This window comes from Strigops habroptila, chromosome 5 (assembly GCF_004027225.2).
Source record: "Strigops habroptila isolate Jane chromosome 5, bStrHab1.2.pri, whole genome shotgun sequence".
NCBI classification, from domain to species: domain Eukaryota; kingdom Metazoa; phylum Chordata; class Aves; order Psittaciformes; family Psittacidae; genus Strigops; species Strigops habroptila.
The window spans coordinates 6021411-6033661 of record NC_044281.2 but is presented as its reverse complement, the minus strand read 5'-3'; the positions used below and the strand labels follow the sequence as shown (position 1 = coordinate 6033661).

Below are 12251 nucleotides of genomic sequence, written 5' to 3'. Positions count from 1 at the left end.
CACTTGTGGAAAAAGGCGTTTCCTTCAGGTCTTTTGCAAATGAATTAACTACTGTGAATGTCCGTCAGGCTCACATGCATACACATAGAAATTACTCGGGGAATTTAAATCACATACTCTAAGAAATAAGGCTAATGTAGAAAAAGGCAAAAGCTTGCATTGCAAATACAAACTCTCACGTTAGGTGTACTTGGTTTTAATACATACAGTTACAAGAGAGTCGCCTTTGTTTTATACAATGGTGAGAAATGTATCTCCAAGAAAGGCAAACATGGGACAGTTGCATACAAACGATATTGTGTATTATAACTACAATAAATTTCTTGTGGGACTTGGCATTTCCTCAAGAGAAGCCCAGTTCTTGCAGCACACACGTAATGTTATGAAAATGACACTTCTATATTCACAAACCACAGTTAGGGGAAAATACTAGACACATGTTAGACAACAAAACTACAATGGTGGTCCCTCTGTAGAGATGTACGAAACTAACAGAGAATGTTGTGCCACTTACTAGCAGGAGGAATTAAAGACCTACTCTGGAGATCTAGATGAAGCAGCTGCGCCATTACCTCCTCTCTCCACTGGCCTCAAGGGGACTTCACGCGTGACCCAAGAGCAGAATGGGGATTGCTTTCCTTTGGGGTTAAGCATGTTTTGGGCATCCTGCTGTGTCTCATGCCGGACTTCAGATAACGACAAATCACATTTAGGGTTTCTGGTGTGACCGAGCCTAAGACAGGATTAGCAAACTTGGCCTTCCTAAGTAGTTGGAAGCAAACCCACTCATATCTGCCCACCTAAGGCACAAAGGCCCCGAGGCCTCCATGCTTAGCATCATCTAACGACCTCACATCTGAAGTCACCAGACTAAGATAAAACATATCTATTAACACACCCTAAGCTTCTTTCTTCATCCCTGTTTTTTTTTACTGGAATCATTTCCAATTTGAACCCTATTTCCCAACTACACTTGCATCACAACTCGTCATACTACCAAAACTGATGCATGTAACATGCGATAGGTGAGGAAACAACTCCGACCTGTTCTCCCAACAAGCTCTCTAAGCAAGTCAGTCAGCACATACACCGATCCTCAAAGCATTTGCACAAAACCTGCTAGCCTTGGGGGAAACCACAAACTGGCTGAGACCCACCGTTCCCCCAACCCAATCATTACAACAGCTTTTAAATCAAGATCACTCAACACTTCAGCAATATGTAGGATTTAAGCATGGTTTAATAAAAGACTAAAGAACAGGGGTGGGTGGCTGTGGTTTCCTTGCTGTTGGTTTTTTTGTTTGTTTACTGTTTTCTTTATAAACCTACCCTATTATAAAAGCTTAGCAGCACCAAACATGCAGCAATTAAGACTGGCACATTGCTGGCTGTTTAATTGCACAGAAGGAGCAGAGCAGCTATGTATATATTTTCATTCTCTTGCTCCCAAGTTGGATTTCAAATTTTGCCTCTGAAGATCAAGTGGCAGATAAATATACATTTATCATCAGGGAACTTGAAAAGAATCATTAAAACCAAGCATCAAACTTTCAAAGGGAACTAGTCTCAGCTCTCAGAAACTGAATTTCTATTAACCAGATCATTATTTCTATACATTATCAATTAATTGTATACGCTTCATAACGAAGTGGTAAAGATGAAGAATTACTTAATATACAGCCCTCCAGAGAGGCTCTTTAAAGCTGTAAGTAACAATGGGAACGCGGTACATGTATGCGATGGAAGAGTGAAAGTTCTGGGTAATTGCCATTTCCTATTTCCTTTTTTTTCCAGCACTGAAAGCTCACACAGCTAATTATAAAACACCACCAAGTGCATACAGTTGAGAGCCAACTCATTATTCCCTCTCGTCAATGGGATGCCTTTCAAGTCTCCCTGGATGTTCAAACAGTCCTCCGACACATAAAGGAGGTACAGGCGAGGTGAAATGAAAAGCTTAAGCAGAGAACTGAAAAAAAATCAAACCTGAAAAACCCCATGGATGTCGTATTAAACTCTACATCCACAGATCACAAATGTGAGCACTGAGAGATTTATTCTTGAGAGCCACTTCATGGTCACCAACAATTTTGTTTGTGGGAGCAGCTTTGAGAAATGTTCCCTATTTAACAAAGATAGTTATCCAACAGCACTCTTCCCATCGGAATCCACACTGAGTGACCTGCTTGTACACCTTGCTTTCCCCAAAACACTATGTGGAGCTCAGTACAATGATAATGTGTTTTTACTCCTAGTATTAAATTCAAATCCTGACACGCTGCACCACTTCACCGCAGTCTGCCACGCTGGAAGAGCAGTGCTGCACTCAATGACCATACAGTCAATTCGAATCTATTCCAGTGGCTTCTCCACCCTTAAAAGCTGAGTGTGCTTCTTATCTAGAATATGCACTAGTTCCTTACCCGTCCTCATGAATCTATTCATTGATTTTTGTTTGGGTTTAGATATTTCAGGATAAATCATTTCGATCTAATAACCCCTCCAACCAAAGTGTTTAAAAGACTACCCTGCATTTCCCATCTGTGCTAAGCATTTCAAATCCCATCTGAAGATCCAGAAATGTAACAGCAGACTCTCACTCTTCCCCAAATAAGATTTTATGCAAATCTGAGATCAAAGCAGGATGCACCCCTACTAATGTTTCTACACCGTTAAATAGCCCTTATCGTGAGCACATCGTAACATTAGGTACTACGCAGGACAGAGATTGAGAAAACCTATCTTAATATCAAGCATTTACACAAACAAAAGTATAATTAGTGAAGAATATACAGATTTCTGCCAGCATACAAAACCAAGGCTATGTGTTTGCCCTGCAGATGTCTGTGGTCATAAGATTAAGGCAAACAATAGACTGATCCTGCCTCAGATTTGATGAGCCCTGACGTGACCCATCCAGGTTGGGCAAGGAAAAGCAGTGCAAGGCCAGTGATTTTGGGATGGTTTGGCTTGGACAGCACTGCACTTAGTTGTTTTCTTAAAAATCCATGTTTGGAGTTTGTAAAGCATCACAGGGAAAGAGGAATTAGAGAGATCAGCCAGTTCAAATACTGAACTACCACAACCCGTCAAAGAAGTCAAGAAGCCTCCCCTGGCTACCAAATACCACTCTGTTTTTCTAAATAGCTGTATATATGTTGGAACCAAAAAATACTGTCTAAACTGACAACACTGAAACAAAGAAATGACCTTCTTAATTGAAAGAGTGAGCTCAAAACCCCCACAGCACTAGTCCCGGGGGAGGCAGCTTTGTTCTAGTCCCATCAGTATTATGACACATGCAGCTTTTTAATGAGGGAATTTCTCAACTCCCATATGTACCTGCCAAAGGAGGTCACTGATAAGAGGAAGATTGGCAGCCTGGACCACAGCTCTGAAGGATAGAGCGATTTTGCTCCTGCTATGACCTAAAAGACACATTGGAGCACAAGGATGCTGGAGTGGAAGGCGTGCAAGTCAGCATTGGAGCTACATTTACTCACAGCTCCAACCCCACCTCTAAAGCTACCTAAAAAGACATGCCAGTGAATACCTAAATAATTCCACAGCCAGCCAGATGGAGCTGGAAATGGTTTTCATGACGTATCACAGCAATTCTGTAAAAACAAATCACTGAATGTGCGGGGAAGCTTTCATTTGGGAGGATTTCAGGAGGTGGTTTATTTCTCTAAAACTCTGCATTATTCCCGGTTTTCCAGGCCAAGATCATTACTAATTCACACAGGCTTGTTTACAGACATGCACAAAAGGAAGGCAAATATTACTCCTGCATATGAACCACACTCAATACCCACCAGAAGATACAGAGAGCTGCTTCCGATGCAACCCCTAAACCCACTGCATGTGCATTCGGCCAGATTCCAACTATAAAATGCTCCCCAGAAAAATACAGCTTTGATCAATATAAAACTAAATAAACCCCATGCATCAGCGATTTACCACCAGAGCTAAAGACCCAGCACACGTCAGAATACCAGGCTGAGGGAATCAACAAAAGCTCCCTAATCTCATTTCTATGCACGTCATTCTACAGAGGGCAGCGCTGTGAATTGGCAGCAGCACGAAGCTGTCCTTCAGGGGAAACAGATACTAATTTTAAAGACCACACACCTTTGTAATCAAAGGTGCTCTATATTGCGCGAGCTTTCTGTTACATCGGGAATTCCATGAAGGAAGGTTTTCATCCAGCTCTGAAAGCCCAGCCGCTCTTCCCCTGGCTGAGAGCTGTTCCCCTGCGTAATTGCTCACTGAAGCAACGGCTGATTTTCATGCTGTATCCCCAGGCTCAACTGCATTCACCAGGCTCTTTATTCAAGCAAATTGCCACGGGGATGAAGTTAGTTGGCCATATGAGAAAGATAAATTTGGGGGGCTGGCCACATGACAAAGCCATGCAGCAGCTGAATGTCTCCCATAACCAGGGGGCAGGGCAGACAGGAGAGGAGAGGCAGGAGATAAGACTGAAGCAGCCATAAAAGCCTTTATTTTCTATTCCCAATGAGAGATGAAATTTGACAACAGCGGTCACTTGTCTTACGCTCACAGATTCTCTCCTTTTTTCCCCTGTAAGATAGAAAAGACAGTGCCAAGAATCTGGCTCCTATTCTGGGAAACACGTGAAAAAAATCATTTATTCCCTCTGTTCACACATACCTCATTTCAGGACCAAATATAAGAAAATGGTTGAAAAGATCAGAAAACAAATATGCTCACAAGATCTTCTGCAACTAAGCAGAAGCACTACAGAATTGACAACTGCAACCAAGGCACGTGGTGCAGTACATTGCTACCCTAAATTTGTATTTAAATAAAGGACTTGAAAAACGCTTTTCCCAGCATTTCCCAAGAAGCCCATTATTACACAAGAAGCATTTAAACTCAATTTTCACCAAATCCAGTTGTGCTCAGGGCTTCACAGCAATTCATACGGGTAATGGCAGCAGAACAGCTAACACAAACTATGATACATGTAAAGTTGGCCTTTGGGCAACTCCTTTATGCAAATATTGTGCTAGACAACACTTGAGAAACCGTATGTGGCTGAGCTGGGTTGAGTGTGTAAGACTGGGGAACCTCTGCTTGTGCACGAGACCACAGCCATAGGCACAGAACTGCACCAGCTTCCCAACAAAGTAGGCAGGTAAAAAAAGCCAACCCAAACTGAGCCTTTCAAAAGCCACCATCTGCATCTCTCAACAGGTTTATGACATACCTGCAGAGAAGGACTTGGGGGTGTTGGGTGAGGAGAAGCTTCCCATGACCCGGCTTCAGTGTGTGCTTGAGCCCAGAACCCCCCCGTGCCCTGGGCTGCACCCCCAGAGCGTGAGCAGCAGGTCAGGGAGGGGATTCCAAGTGATACTGATATGAAAAGTCTTCAGTAAAATACAGATGGAAAATAGAGGTTTGTACCTCTAAGATCTAACATGCTACTACATACTGACCCTTCTGTTCTCCTATTTTAATGGGAATATTTTGGGAGGTAATTAAAACACAAAAGAAACCCAAACCACAAACTGAGATGATGATAGTTTCTTTGTCTGCATCTCCTTAGCACATCTCAGTGTTATTTCTTTTTGTGTGCTCAGACATAGTGTAATCACAGCTAGCTAAGTCCGATTTTAACTTCAAGGTTACTATTTGGAATGTAACACCATAATGAAAGGACAGATATTATAGAAGCCAACTATAAACTGAGTATAAAAACTGGAGGGATATTTAAAAAATGAGAGGGAAAGGAAAAAAAAGGCACCTGAAATCTCTGCTTTAGTGCTTACAGGAGTCAGGTCTTGGGTTTATCTGGATTATGCCATTCAGGGTCTGTCAGTAGGTATGTTGAGATCTTGGAAATTACGTTGGAAGCTGTAACGTTGAAGTTATATATGAAACTTTTGAGCAATGTTGGCAGAAGATGATTGATTTGTTAGACTGAAAGGCAGAATGGGTTGGTGTTTGGAAGATTTTGTGTGTGAGAAGCCAACTTTTAAGGAACTGAAGTGAAAAAGAGCTCTGGTATTTGAAGTCATGAGGCTAACTTTGTAAGGAAATCTCATAGAATCCCAGACTAGTTTATGTCGGAAGGGACCTTAAAGCTCCTCCAGTTCCAACCCCTGCCACAGGCAGGGACACCTTCCACTAGAGCAGGTTGCTCCAAGCCCCTGTGTCCAACCTGGCCTTGAACACTGCCAGGGATGGGGCAGCCACAGCTTCTCTGGGAAAAGTCTGTGCCAGCGCCTCAGCACCCTCACAGGGAAGAGCTTCTGCCTCAGAGCTCATCTCAATCTCCCCTCTGGCAGGTTCAAGCCATTCCCCTTGCCCTTGCCCTGTCCCTACAGGCCCTTGTCCAAAGCCCCTCTCCAGGTTTCCTGAAGGCCCCCTTTAGGTATTGAAAGGCCACAATAAGGTTTCCCCAGAGCCTTCTCTTTGAACTTTCTTTGGAAAGTGGTGTTTTGGGGACCTAAGTGTCTTAAACTTGAAAAGACTGGTGATGGCAACAGGTAGGAGTGTACTAAAGTAGTATCACATCCTGCCCAAAGAAATTGACTGCTGCTGTTTGGTTTTTGTTGGTCTGCAGCTGGCTCGACAAAAATAACCTTTTAAAATTAGACTTGTAGTGTATATCCAGTCAGTGGGTGTGCCATGTAAGCAACTGTCTACCCCTGCTGTCCATAAAATAACAAGTAAAACCAAAAAGCTGTTGGATATGCCTGATTTCCTATCTTACTGACATAAAGTGACCCATTAATTTAATTGTAGGTCCTTGTCACCTGACACTATGGGGGACAGATTCTTTCAGGGATCCTTGGCAGGATGCTGACACCGTATGTGCTAGTTTGCCTTACCAAATGGTGTTAGTTGTGCTGACTGTATTAGCAGAGGACCGGGGTACACCCCTGTAAATGTACAGATACCTTTTTCTTCTTCTTCCATTTTAACACTTAGCAAGATATAGCTTTAAAAATACTTGAGCATCTTCATCTGAGGAGTTTTACTGTCGGAATAAGCTCGAACATCTGACATTGCTAGTGTGCCCCAGTGGAATTGAACTAAAGCTGTGCTGAGTGCGGATGATCCTGCTGAGAACACTAAATATAAGGACAAAGCAGCAGTGCAGGAAACTTCAAATCATTCCCAATTGTAAGCTGCTGGTTAGGCGAGGACTAGGACGAGCTATCTGCTGTCTGCCCCCCACAGGGATTCACAGTTGCTCATCTGCAGCGCCAGCGGTTTGCCACCCTACCACATCTGTCTGCAGCTGGTTGGTCCTCCTTCAGTAGAGGACTCTCCTTTTGTCCCTAAAATGCTGCTTTTGCTTTTCCCACTCTATTTTTCTAACTTGCCCTGGTCATGCTGAAGTACCATCCAATTTTCAAATATAATTGCAGTCCTTCCTGCTTCATTATCTAGGAATTAAATAGCCTGTAACTTCCATCTTTGACGTTATTAATAAAGTATGTGTGCGAGACTTGAAACTCCAGCAGAAACTTGCATTGGTATCATACTTTCTTTAAGATGAGTCATTTGATGAGTACCAAGTGTGGCTTTACCTCTACATCTCCACTCCCACGACAGTAGTTTTATTAAGCCTGGGCTGCTCTAATTGGCTTACAAGCAGTATGCCAGTGACTGTCAGAAGCTTTATATATAAAACACAGCATGCACTAGTCTTCCCATCTTAATGTAGCGAATGAAACTTCATAGAATCCCAGACTGGTCTGGGCTCATCAAGTTCCAACCCCTGCCACGGGCAGGGACACCTTCCACTAGAGCAGGTTGCTCCAAGGCCCTGTGTCCAACCTGGCCTTGAACACTGCCAGGGATGGGGCAGCCACAGCTTCTCTGGGAAAAGTCTGTGCCGGCGCCTCAGCACCCTCACAGGGAAGAGCTTCTGCCTCAGAGCTCATCTCAATCTCCCCTCTGGCAGGTTCAAGCCATTCCCCTTGGCCTGTCCCTACATCCCTTGTCCAAAGCCCCTCTCCAGGTTTCTTGTAGGCCCCTATTAGCTATATTTAATTTAGGTAACTTTTTAACCTTGCTTAGAGGCTGGCTCTTCTTTTACTCACTTATCTTGGAGGTTAATTGATCACTTTCTTCTCCTGTCTGAAATACAACACTGGACTGGAATCTCAGCCTGGTTACTGTACTTCTGGCTTCTCCTTTTCCTTTCACCAAGTCTTCTAACAGAGAGAATCTGCTATGGAAGTGTTCCCCCTCCCTGCACCCACAAGTCTAGTCACTCCATTTTTGTGTCATTTGTGTGTAATGTGTGGTCGGCTCAAATGAATGCTCTTTCCAGTCTGGTCTGTGAAGCACCACAACTTTCCCGTTTTCTTCAGATGCTGCTGGTGACTATTTGAAGTTAATGAAGGATTTCATTCTAGCTGGCTTGTGTTCAGCCAGGAGTGGGCTGCAGCAGGATGTCACCCTGTTCCTCATTAGCTTAACCTGCAGCCTCAGTCAGGCAGTTCAGGACTGCACTGCTCTGTTACATGTTCTACCAGTTGGAAATGAGATCACAGACCTTTGCAAACATGTAATTCAGCATAATTGCCTCTATTCGTCCTCAAGATGAAGCCCCTGCCTCACCATTTTCTATCTAACCATATTAACTGGCATTAATTACAGCCTCTGATTCTGTGCCATTTTAATAGCTAATCATCTTTTGATGGCATGTTTTCCTTAATGCTTAAAAACTTCAGATTCAGTTGATCTCCATTCAACTCACCACCAGGTTTTGTGGACCCAGGAGATCTGGCCTTTTATAGAAGCACTGCAAATATGTCAGCGAATGTATCTCAAAATGAAGTTGTTAAATGTCATTGCAGCTACTACTAAAATTCTGGAATAAACATTGTTATAGAAGCACAGAATCAACCAGGTTGGAAAAGACCTTTATGATCATCAAGTCCAACCGTTCCCAAGGACTGCCAAGGCCACCACTAACCCATGGCACTCAGGTTGTTATCATGGAATTAAAAGATAATATATTAGTGCTTCCTTGCCATTTTTTATGTAACAATAAGAATATCTGAATGATGTGATAATATTACCCCATACATGGTGTTTGCACCTTGCTTTAACTGGGTATGGCTTAACACTTCAAGGAGAACTCTTATCCCTCTAGCCCATGATTTGACCCATGTATTTCTTAGACTGGTTTGGACTGGAGGTGCCTTAAAGCTCATCCAACCCCTGCCACGGGCAGGGACACCTTCCACTAGAGCAGGTTGCTCCAAGCCCCTGTGTCCAACCTGGCCTTGAACACTGCCAGGGATGGGGCAGCCACAGCTTCTCTGGGAAAAGTCTGTGCCAGCGCCTCAGCACCCTCACAGGGAAGAGCTTCTGCCTAAGAGCTTATCTCAATCTCCCCTCTGGCAGGTTAAATCCAGACCATTCTATGATGCAGAAGAGAAATTCTTCACTGAGGCACTGCTCATTGTAGGTTCTGAACAAACGTACTTGGTGAAGGCAGCTGTAGTATAAAATGATTTTTAGGTAAAGTTTGGAAAGCAAGGAAATGATCACAGCTTTCTGGAAAACACATACAGGCCTTATTCTATACCTGTTACTGGGGGAATACATATTTGTTGTAGCCCTTAACACGTAAGAGACCTCTAACTGAAATTATGTGGTACTCGAAATGTGATGCATCTTATCCTTCAGGGACACACTGAGGGTACCAGTGCAGCGGTACTCTGCTGAGTCTATTCTACAAACAGATAGAAAGAGATGCCTATTAGTGGCTAAAGCAGCTCTCTGGGGTGGGCTGAATACCCTCAAGTGCCAGCACTGTGACTCTGTTTCCTCAGCGGGGAACCTGCTTTCTTCCCAACCCTCATTTCAGCTCTTCTGCATCTTTGAATTTAAGGGGAAACATGAGCTCAGCTCCCCCCTTCTTGGCTGTTTTAAACAAAAGATCATCCTGGACAGATTCGGCAGTTCATGTCAACACTTGGTTGTCTGTTCTAGCATCTCACTTTACTGTGGCAGTGGGATGGGAGAGAAAAAACCCTCCTTTTTCCCCATCCCAGCTGAGACACCTCAGACTGCAACTTATCTGTTTCCCCCCTTTTATGAATTAGACTCACTGGGAAAAAAAAAACCTGAAATAATCATGACATGAATTAGGGCATTCACAAAGACGTGCAAAAGCCTTTCAGTCACATTTCATCTCCATTTCAGAAACAAAACCCCAAAAGAGTAACAGAATACTCCTGACACTCACTATTCCTGTAATCTTCAATTCACCTTGGTCTGCAAAGTACTTGGTGTCACATACCATGCACACCACGTTTCATTTTGTTCCTACAGGCACTATCCCACTTTAGACAGGTGAAACAAGAGAACAGGTTGCACGTATCTGACTTGTTGTTTCAGCTACGTAAAAATCCCAGCACACTGTTCAGTAGTAGATTTTCTTCTGATAACTTGGAAGGTTCTTAGAAGATCATAGATCACTAAAATATCCCATCGCTTCCTTTTTGTATCATTACCGAAACAAAATCCCAAGTCCTACCCTACTGAAATTCCCACCTGTGATGAGGTAATAAATAATTTCTTTTCTTACATCAAAATACATCCGATTTAAACATGTGCCACACAGTATAGTTTTGTGCATATTACATATGCAGAGTCTAAAAGTCAATTTTCTTCCCAAGGCAAACTTATTCTTTGAGAAAACAAAGGTTTTCATGTTACAATCACACTAGAGGCTCAAATTAATTCTGAACAGAAATAAATGTTGGGCCAGACAACGAGAGAAAACTGCTTTATGCTTTAGTGTGATCTGTTTCTGCCTCTCGGTGGAGAGGTGGTCGGGCAGCAAGGGAAATACCTCGTCTTAAAGAGAGCTGAAGGAAAAATGAAACCATCTTGTACACTTCAGATGGATTTACTGGAATGCTGAAGCTACCTTAAAGGCCTGGGGGATATATCTGGTGCTTGTCTAATTCAGGGCAGGTTTCATAGTAATTGTAGCAATTTAGAAGGCAATGGATAGCAGAAATAGTGAACCCTGGTCATAATCAGCATTTTCACATGAAGCATGCATCCATCTTTTTACCAACTGGATACCAGTTACATGATGTCTGAGAAACTTTGCTGTTAAGAAGCCGTTTGCAGTCAGTGAACTTGGGGTTTCTTAGATACTCAAGCACCCGACACTTTAATGTCCCATATATGTAAGTCTTCTTTATCCAATTTAACAACCTGGCACATTTCTACCATCTCAGAAAAGGAAAAGAGGAAGATCCACGTTGGATTCTAAGGTAGAGGATTCCACTTAGCTCCATTTATCAACAGCTTTGTTCCTGTGTAGAATGGAAAGCCCAAAAGTCCCCACCACAAATGCAACAGAACCATCTGCATTGCTGCTGGTTTTCCTATAGAACAGCAGCCTTGGATGAGGAAGAAAGAAACCATTAACAAATCACTATAGATGTTTACTAAGGATAGTTTATATGAGTTGAGTTTCCTTTAATACTGACTTTGATCAGAAATCTTGACCCTACCCCTTACAAGGTGAATTAGAGCTCTTAATTACTCCAGTTTTCCTACTGCTAATGAAATGGGCTGGTGTCATTAGTGAGGCTTGTCAGCTACACTTATGTGCAAAGCAATGATTTGACACTGCTTTTGTAATCTAATCCTTTCAGGAAAAACAGTCGGAAAGTCACTCAAGTACTGTAAATACAGCTCCTTGAAGACAAAGAGGACAGATGGCAACGCTCTCAAGGAACACCATCTAAAATATTCATCGTTTACGACAAGAGGGCTGTTAACCCTGTGAACAACCAATACATTTCAATCCTGCAGGAAAAAAAGCCCCATCATTTTCTGCTCATGAAATGGGGGAAGAGATCTGTAGAGATACTCATTTTTTTTTTTGCTCAAGACCTCTATTCAGTGGATCTTCATGCTACATAACCATTCCTCAGGGTCAGCATCCAGAAGCAGCAGGCATAAATGTGATCTACACACAGTTCTGTTGCAAGGCTCAATTATCACCCCATCAGTCCTGGCTACAAAGCAGCGAAAACATTTAAGGCAAGCTTATAAACTGTTACTGCAATTACACAAGGAAAAGCCTTGTCCATCCCTCCCTTCCCCTCTCCTCCCATTTTAACTGCAATTCAAGCCTGTTAAAATGCCAAGCACTATGCTTAATAGCTTCCTTTTGGTAAGAGTTAATTCAAAACGAATGTTATCATAGATGCATGAAGCTACAAACTATT

The 12251-nt window shown here is 42.8% G+C and overlaps 1 protein-coding gene across 10 annotated transcripts in view; it reads right to left on the bottom strand.

Moving 5' to 3' along the window:
• Nucleotides 1-12251, bottom strand: part of AGAP1 (ArfGAP with GTPase domain, ankyrin repeat and PH domain 1) — a 344542-nt gene that overhangs the window by 228428 nt on the left and 103863 nt on the right. The gene's annotated exons all lie outside the window — the stretch shown is intronic.